We start from the raw sequence: 7,853 nt of genomic DNA, 5'->3' as shown, positions 1-7,853 counted from the left end.
CATTTTTGCATTATCTCCTTCTCTAGCAAGAAGCACTGGTACTTGGGAAGGCCACTATCTGCATCAGTCAAATGCACTGGTGAGCAAGCATGCGGCCCATCAAGATAATCTGATTGCAGGCCGCGAGACATTTTGTGGATGTTGACCATCCGCAGGCACGGCCCCCCGCAGCTCCCATTGGCCAGGAACAGCAAACTGCAGCCACTGGAAGCTGTGGGGGGGTCATGCCTGCAGATGGTCAAAGTCAACAAAATGTCTCGCGGCCCACAATCAGATTACCTTGATGGGCCACATGCAGCCCGCGGGCCGCAGGTTGCCCACCACTGGTCTAATGTCTTTCATAATGCAGATATCATCCCTGGAAATTGATTGTCTGCACAGGAATGCCTGCCTGGGATGGTTTTAATCTCGTTTTTATTTTTGTGCTTTTGAAGGTTAACTTCAGAACTCGGAGCTCAAACCTTTGCTTTGTTCACAGTCCAGCTAGCATGCAAATATGAGTCATTTTCTCACAGTGTCTAAAAGTGACTAACCTTGATAGGAAGGAGCTGTTCCCTGCACATGTGAATATAAGAGATCAGGAAGTGTATCAGCAAGACCTCATTCCTCTGCCTCTCCTCAGATTGTGTGACATTTACTGCAAGCTGTTCAGACAATACAAAATCACCTAGTTATATAGCTCTGGTTCATGCTCAGATTTGTCCTCCCTCTGGGACGAAGTCAGCCCTGCTGTAGCAGGACACAATGCTATTGAAGCCAATGGAGAAGAACCTGTTCACGATACTGTTTAATTGGTCCTTTATTTTTTCTGACTATTCTCCTTTGAAGACTATGTTTTACTACCATGGCAATAAAAACAGATTTCAGTCCTATTCACGCTGGCACTGTTTACGTGATGATTATTTCTATTAGAGGCCCTAAATGAGATTGAGTCCCCATTGTTCCAGGCACTGCACATAGCCATAGTACAAGACAGTTCCTGCCCCAAAGAGTTTCCGATCTAATTAGACATGACAGGCAGATGGCAGGGAGACAGGAAGTATCGTTAGCCCCAGTTTACAGATGGGACACTGAGCCAGAGAGAGACTAAACATCTTGCCAAAAGTTAGATCGAAAGCTTGCATCAGAGCTGGGTGTTGAGCCCAAATCTCAGGAGTCTCAGACCAGAGTCCTAACCACAAGCCCAGCCTTCATCTTGGATGCCCCTGTGTTTAAGGCAGAGGAGGCAGGAGATCTAGGTTCCATTCCTGTCTCTGACACAGACTTTGTCTGTAACCTTCAGCAAGTCACTTAATTTCCCTATGCCTCAATTCCCAAGCTGTAAAATGGGAATGATTAATACTTCCCAATCTCACATGGAAGTCTAAAAATGATTAATATTTGCAAGTGCTTTGGGCTCTTTGAGTGGAAATTGATGTCTAAGTGCAACATATAGCTACCCCTTTTGCCCAAAGCAGTGAGGCAATACTTGGGATCTTGCAGGTTCTTTCCGTTAGGAGGAGAAATTGATGTCGGGGATTTGGTTGATTCAATCCCATTTATTTACACAGAACGTTTGTAAAATCCTGTTGCCCTGAACACAGCAGGAAACCATTTCTTTGCTCACCATTCTAAGCCAACTATCACTCTGCCTAAAAAACTGTTATCGCTCTCTCAGAGCAAAGTTACCGATGCTTTATATTGCTGTCTGCTTGGGTTTTGGATGCATGTCTCTGCCTGCTTCTACTAACGAACAGATACATCTCCATCAAACAACACCTAACAAAACGCCTCTGTGCACATAGCTCAGTTTCTTACACTTATCCCGAATGAAGGGCATGTATCACACCGACCAATGAGGTTCACTCAACTTCCATCATAATATTTATGAATTTATCCATTTGTAACACAATATGGCCACTGATTTTCTGCCGGATATTTAGCTGTGTTTATGACGTGTTTCACATTTGACACACAGCATGTAAAGTTGAGGGCTTCTGCATCTAGATAACACTTCACATGAATATACAAATAAATACAAAATCCTCATCCTACATCCACGTGGGATGTCAGAATACATGGGATCCCTGTGGAACGTATTTTATCTTTGTTGCTTAAGACTGTGTTCAAAGGAAGGATGCTCAGTTATAATCAGATTGGGTAAGCTTTATGACGTTATCTCGTGACAAAATGTGTGCCTGATCAGAGCTCAAGATAATAGCTGAAGTCTTTATGATTCCCTCAGATATTATGCTTCCATCAGTGTGGAAAACAGTGCCCTTTGCGGGAAACTGTGATAGTCATCACATTTTTAAAAAAACAAAAGCTTTTGAAATATCAAGTAATTCATATTTAATGTCTGTGCAAACCAGCTACTCTCTGATTGCTACTTGGGGGCAAGTCAAAAGAAAAAATATGAGGGAATGCTAGAAAACAGACCCTGATACCTATAACCCATTGAGCAAAGCAAAGAAATAATATCCCCAACCAATGGGATATAATTTAACAGCGGTTACCATAAATATATTTAGTAATAGTTCAAAGCACTACGGAAGTGTATCTCATGCTAAGATCTCAAAGCACTTTACAAATATGAAGCAAACTTTGCAGTATCCTCAATGAGGCTGGTCACGCCTATAATGCTGAAAAACTAACTGTTGCTGTTTATACTGGCCAACTATGGGATACAATATTGCTGGGGTATGCTATGGAAAATGTAGATAATGATATTGCACCTGAGCCTGCCCAAGTTGGATAGGCTATTTAAGTTCTTGTTTCCTCCAGAGATTATTTCTATATACATAATGCTAATCACAGTTACTACTGTGGGGCCAGTTCCTGTTTCTCCCCACACCAAGCAAGCCCAGTCTCAGTGCCTACTCTGGAGAAATATGACAGATGGATGGACTAGATTTCCTAAAGTGTTTTCCAGCTTGCATATTTATTTTCCCCACCTCTAGTAGCAGCGATGTATGTTAGAACAACACTAATTTTACATATATCCTTTTACTCTGAATTATTTCAAGCTAAATTTTATTTACAATTTTCTTTACACCTTTCATTTAAGATCTTTATTCATTTTGAATAAATGAGTTAACTTTAGAATAGTCCCTATGATTTGTAGGATACTAGAAAAGAGGTGAAAGTTTGAACATGGTTAAATTACACTGTTGGGCACTGTGTTATCTTTAGGGTTCATATTCCTGAGGAGTGTTATGTAGCCTAAACCTTGGGAAATTAATGGGACTCCTTGTATGAGCAAGGTGAATAGGAGTAAGCTGCAGTCTTATTTGTGATAGTACCACGAATGTGCTGGGCATTTTCCAGCCAGCAGAGTCACTGTCCCAAAGTACCCTCAGTGTGAGCCTTCACTTTATGCACATAAAGACAGACAAAAGATTAGGGAAGAGGAACAACAAGAGGGATTTTCCATACACATCAACAGAATTCACTACAGGCCAGTATTATCTGGTCTGTGTTACTGTCAGCATGATAGGCTATTAGATGAAAACCCCAGCTGCCTAAAGTATGAAATAAAAAGCATGTTTACAAGTATTTGGAAGAAAAACAAAGGAGCATTTTCAAGAAGCAACCCAACCTCAAGCAATTCGTCCTTGACCCCATCTAGCTCAGAGTGTCTAAACTCCCTTTGGAGTAGGGCTTTATAGCTGTCCAGTTCCCACAGTGCTTTGCAGTACAGGAAAGAAAATTTAAAAAGCTATTACTGTCTGGCATCTGGCACAGATGCTGAGACCCCAGGCGCATAGTAATGTCTCAGTAGTTTTGCCATGTTTCTGTTAAAACACAAGTGACTTATGACTAGGATTCTTTAACTGCAGAGCATTGCTGGTATCGTTAGCTCCTCCTCTGCATTTCCTGCCTTAGGATGAGCGTACATTACGTAAAACATCCCTTTTTACATAGTAAAAAATATTTTCCAGTAGATCACTGGATTGGACAGTCACACAGATGCATATACTTTGTAATAATCAGACACGGAGATTACATCCCCACAAGCTAACTGTCCTGGTTTAGGAGTGCCAGTCCCATTCTTTTGAACAAAATATTTATAAGTGTGCCCTCTTCATCTCACAAAAAGGTCCCCCAGTCCCTGTATTTCTGTGTTATTAAAAGGTGTAGTGTAACCCACACACCTCCTGGGTGTGGTGTTCTGTCCCACCTAAAGAGAGGTTAATGAGTCTGCTCTACAGCCTTAGCTAAGCATGATATGGCTTTTAGCTCACGCAGTAACGGCTCGTGCACTGAGGTCCCTGGTTTGATCCCACACGCTAACAACCAGGGTCTGTTGGTGTTTCAGTAGCCCTACTTTTCTTCCAAGATTTCCCTAGTTATAGCCTTCACATGTTGACAGGTATGAATCACACAGTATTTTTTAGTAATCTTTATGGGGGAGAATAACACTCTGATGAATAATTCCACCTTGCTGGAGGGATAGATTGATTGATTTTTTAAAAAAAATCTCCTCTACCTATAAAGCTAGGATGCAATAAGAAAACCCAAAATGCGCTTATGAGTTTACTTTGAGAGCTCTTACAAGTAATTTTCTTTGCACTTTTTAGAGTATACTTTTTAAATGACCTAATTTGTAAAACAGTGGCAATTTGAATGTAGCTAAATTAGTCTCCTTTGCACAGCCCCATCCATACAAAGCTTCACTACCTCACCATACACTAAGTCCCTCTGCCTGCATAGCACACACAGATGCAGTGGTGTTTGTGTGGCTTTTCCCGGCTCTATCAAAGATCAGAAGCAAGCCCAAAATAGGAACAATTTCCACTAATGCTACACCCATGACTTTGCTTTCAGCACAAAGCTGAGCTTTTGGCTCCATCTGCTGACGGAAAGTTGAAAGAGACAGGGAATAAACAAGCAGTAGCTACTGCAAAATGAAGTGGAGAAAGAAAGCAACTGAGGACATGTTTTTCGCCTTAACTGAAGTAAAAATCAAAGCCAGTAACTTTGCTGTTGAAATACAAATAAGAGGGTTTGTTCCACCATAGACACTTCTAACACGTTCAGGATGTTGTGCGGCAGAGTGGCCTATGGCATAGGCTTAGTATGCCTCAGGAATATGTCAAGGGAGCATACATGCTCAGACATTGAATTTATGGAAGGAAGAGGTAAAGTAACAGGTTCGTTGTCTACTGCTTTTTTTGTATAAGAACCACCTTGAAGAAAATTTCTAAACCAAACTAAAATTCCGGAAAATGAAACAGGAGGGTTGCTTTTTTGTTCTGTTTTGTTTTTTAAAAACAAGACGATCCATTATTTATTTATATCCATAAACTGAAGAGATTACAGCTATGCCTATTAAAGGAGGAACAAGAGAAACAGAGAGAGAACAATTTTACCAAGGGAAAAATCCATAGTGCTCATGCGCGCGTGCACACACACCCAGAGTAGGTGGGAGTCTAACCGTATTATGACTTCACCCCTTTGAGCAGTGGGGGAGAGGGGAGAGAAGGAATTTTGATATGTCCTAGTGTCATCCTAACTGTTGCTACTATCTTGCTGGAGCACCCTCCCGAGTCTTTTATTGATGATGAATGGAATATATCCTCTCTGCATGGGAGGTTCTCCAACATCTTGACCGTCTCCACCCTTTTAAATAAAAGGAACCGAGATGGGGTTTGTTTGCTTTCCTTCTTCCCCAAGTTGTATGGATGTCCTGCCAAGTATGTTTATAGCACTAGCTTAGTAATGATAGCAGGTCTGAGAGCCTTAAACAAAAGGCAGGATGTGTTATGTTTGTTACTAAGTGAATATGATGCATGGAGAAGGTAAACTTCTGTGCTAGGCTCTAGGATCAGACTTGAGATAAAAGGGCTTAATTTTAATAAAAACATCTGACACCAACAAACACACAAGTCACTAAGATTTATAGGAATCCAAGGTCCTGCTTCCACCTACTCTCCATGGTGCTACAAGGCTCCATGATTTACTTTTTGAAGGGACTTAGTCAGTCATGGATTATATACCACTTTCTTTCTGTTATACCATTAGCCCTGTTTATATTACCTGGCAATCTTGCACCTCTAAGTGCTATTGACATCAAGCCACACCTTCCGGCATTTTGTCCCTTATCTCCAAACCCAACAGTCACCATTATGTCTCTCTCTCTCAAATACATATTCACCTTTAAGGAAAACTTCACTCTCATTCTTACTCATCCACAGCTGATATTCATCCCATCCCTTTTTCCTAAATAATGTACATCGTGAGCCAGCATAAGGTTCTCTAGTCCTGTTCACTTCCATAAATAACCACCAACTTAATGTTGCCTTTGCAAGATCCGTGTACACCATTTTTATATACTCTGCTACTATTTAGTAGTCCTGGTTCATAGTTAGTAGGAAGTCTTTGCACTGGGCAAACTGAGAAAGGAATTTTTTAAAGCGTGAGATGCATGGCATTGACTAACCACTGCCCTACCTCAGTGGGAACTGCATTACATAGTCCAAGAAAAAACGGTTACTCGCCCTCTCGTAACTGCTGTTCTTCAAGATGTGCTGTTCATGTGCATTCCAATCAGCTGTGCGCATGCCACGTGCACAACAGCTAGAAGATTTTTCCCCCAGCAGTATCCGTAGGGTCGGCCAGGGCACCCCTGGAGTCGCGTCTTTATGGCAACAAATATAGGGCCCTGCCAACCCGACCCCCCCTCAGTTCCTTCTTGCCGGGTACTCCGACAGAGGGGTAGGAGGGAGGGTATTGGAATGGACATGAACAACACATCCTGAAGAACAGTTATGAGAAGGTGAGTTACCGTTTTTTCTTCTTCGAGTGCTTGTTCATGTTAATTCCAATCAGATGAATCACAAGCCTAAATTCTGGAGGCGGGGTCGGAGTTGTCCCCCCATTGGAGTATCACTCTACCAAAGGCCGCGTCATCTCTGACCTGCTGGGTGATTGCACAATGTGTGATGAAAGTGTGTATGGAGGATCATGTCGCTGCTCTGAATATTTCCTGGGTGAGTACCTGCACCAGGAACGCCATTGAAGAGGCCTGCACCCTGGTGGAGTGCGCAGTGATCGGAGGGGCAAGTACCCCTGCCAGGTTGTAGCACTCTCGGATGCAGGAAGTGATCCACGACAAAACTCATTGAGAGGAGACTGTAAGACCTCTCATTCTGTCTGGCACAGTCACGAATAGTTGGATGAACTTTTGGAATGGCTTTGTTCTCTCGATGTAGAAGGCTAACACTCTGCAGACATCCAGCAAGTGAAGCCTCTGCTCCTACCACTCGAGTGCGGCGTAGGATAGAACACTGGGAGGAAGGTGTCCTGGTTGATGTGAAATTGGGAGACAACCTTTAGGAGGAAAGCTGGGTAAGGCCTGAGCTGAACCTTGTCCTTACAGAAGATGGTGTAAGGAAGTTCTGATGTTAGGCCTTGAGCTCAGACACGCTCCTGGCTGAAGCTATTGCCACTAGAAACGCCACCTTATATGAGAGGTAGAGCAGGGACCATGTCTCCACGGGTTCAAAAGGAGGCCCCATCAGTCTGGAAAGGACCAGGTTGAGGTCCCAAGCTGGGACCGGCTGTCTGACTTGCGGGTATAGCCTGTCAAGACCTTTGAGGAAATGGCTGACCACAGGGTTGGCGAACACTGACCAGCCCTCTGCTCCTGGATGGAAAGCAGAGATGGTGGCCAAGTGAACCCTTATTGACAACATGGATAGCCCCTGCTGCTTGAGATGGAGAAGGTAATCCAGTATGAGTAGCATAGAGGCGTCAGGGACGAATGATACCTGTCCGCCAGAAGTCTTATGTTCACCGCCATGTTGGTGCCAGGAGTTCTTAGCCTCGTTTCTTGGTGCCAGTGCGCTGCATGCAGAGGAGGCAGCGCTCAG

Source organism: Natator depressus, chromosome 7 (assembly GCF_965152275.1).
Source record: "Natator depressus isolate rNatDep1 chromosome 7, rNatDep2.hap1, whole genome shotgun sequence".
Classification (NCBI taxonomy): domain Eukaryota; kingdom Metazoa; phylum Chordata; order Testudines; family Cheloniidae; genus Natator; species Natator depressus.
Note: the sequence above shows the minus strand (reverse complement) of the source record.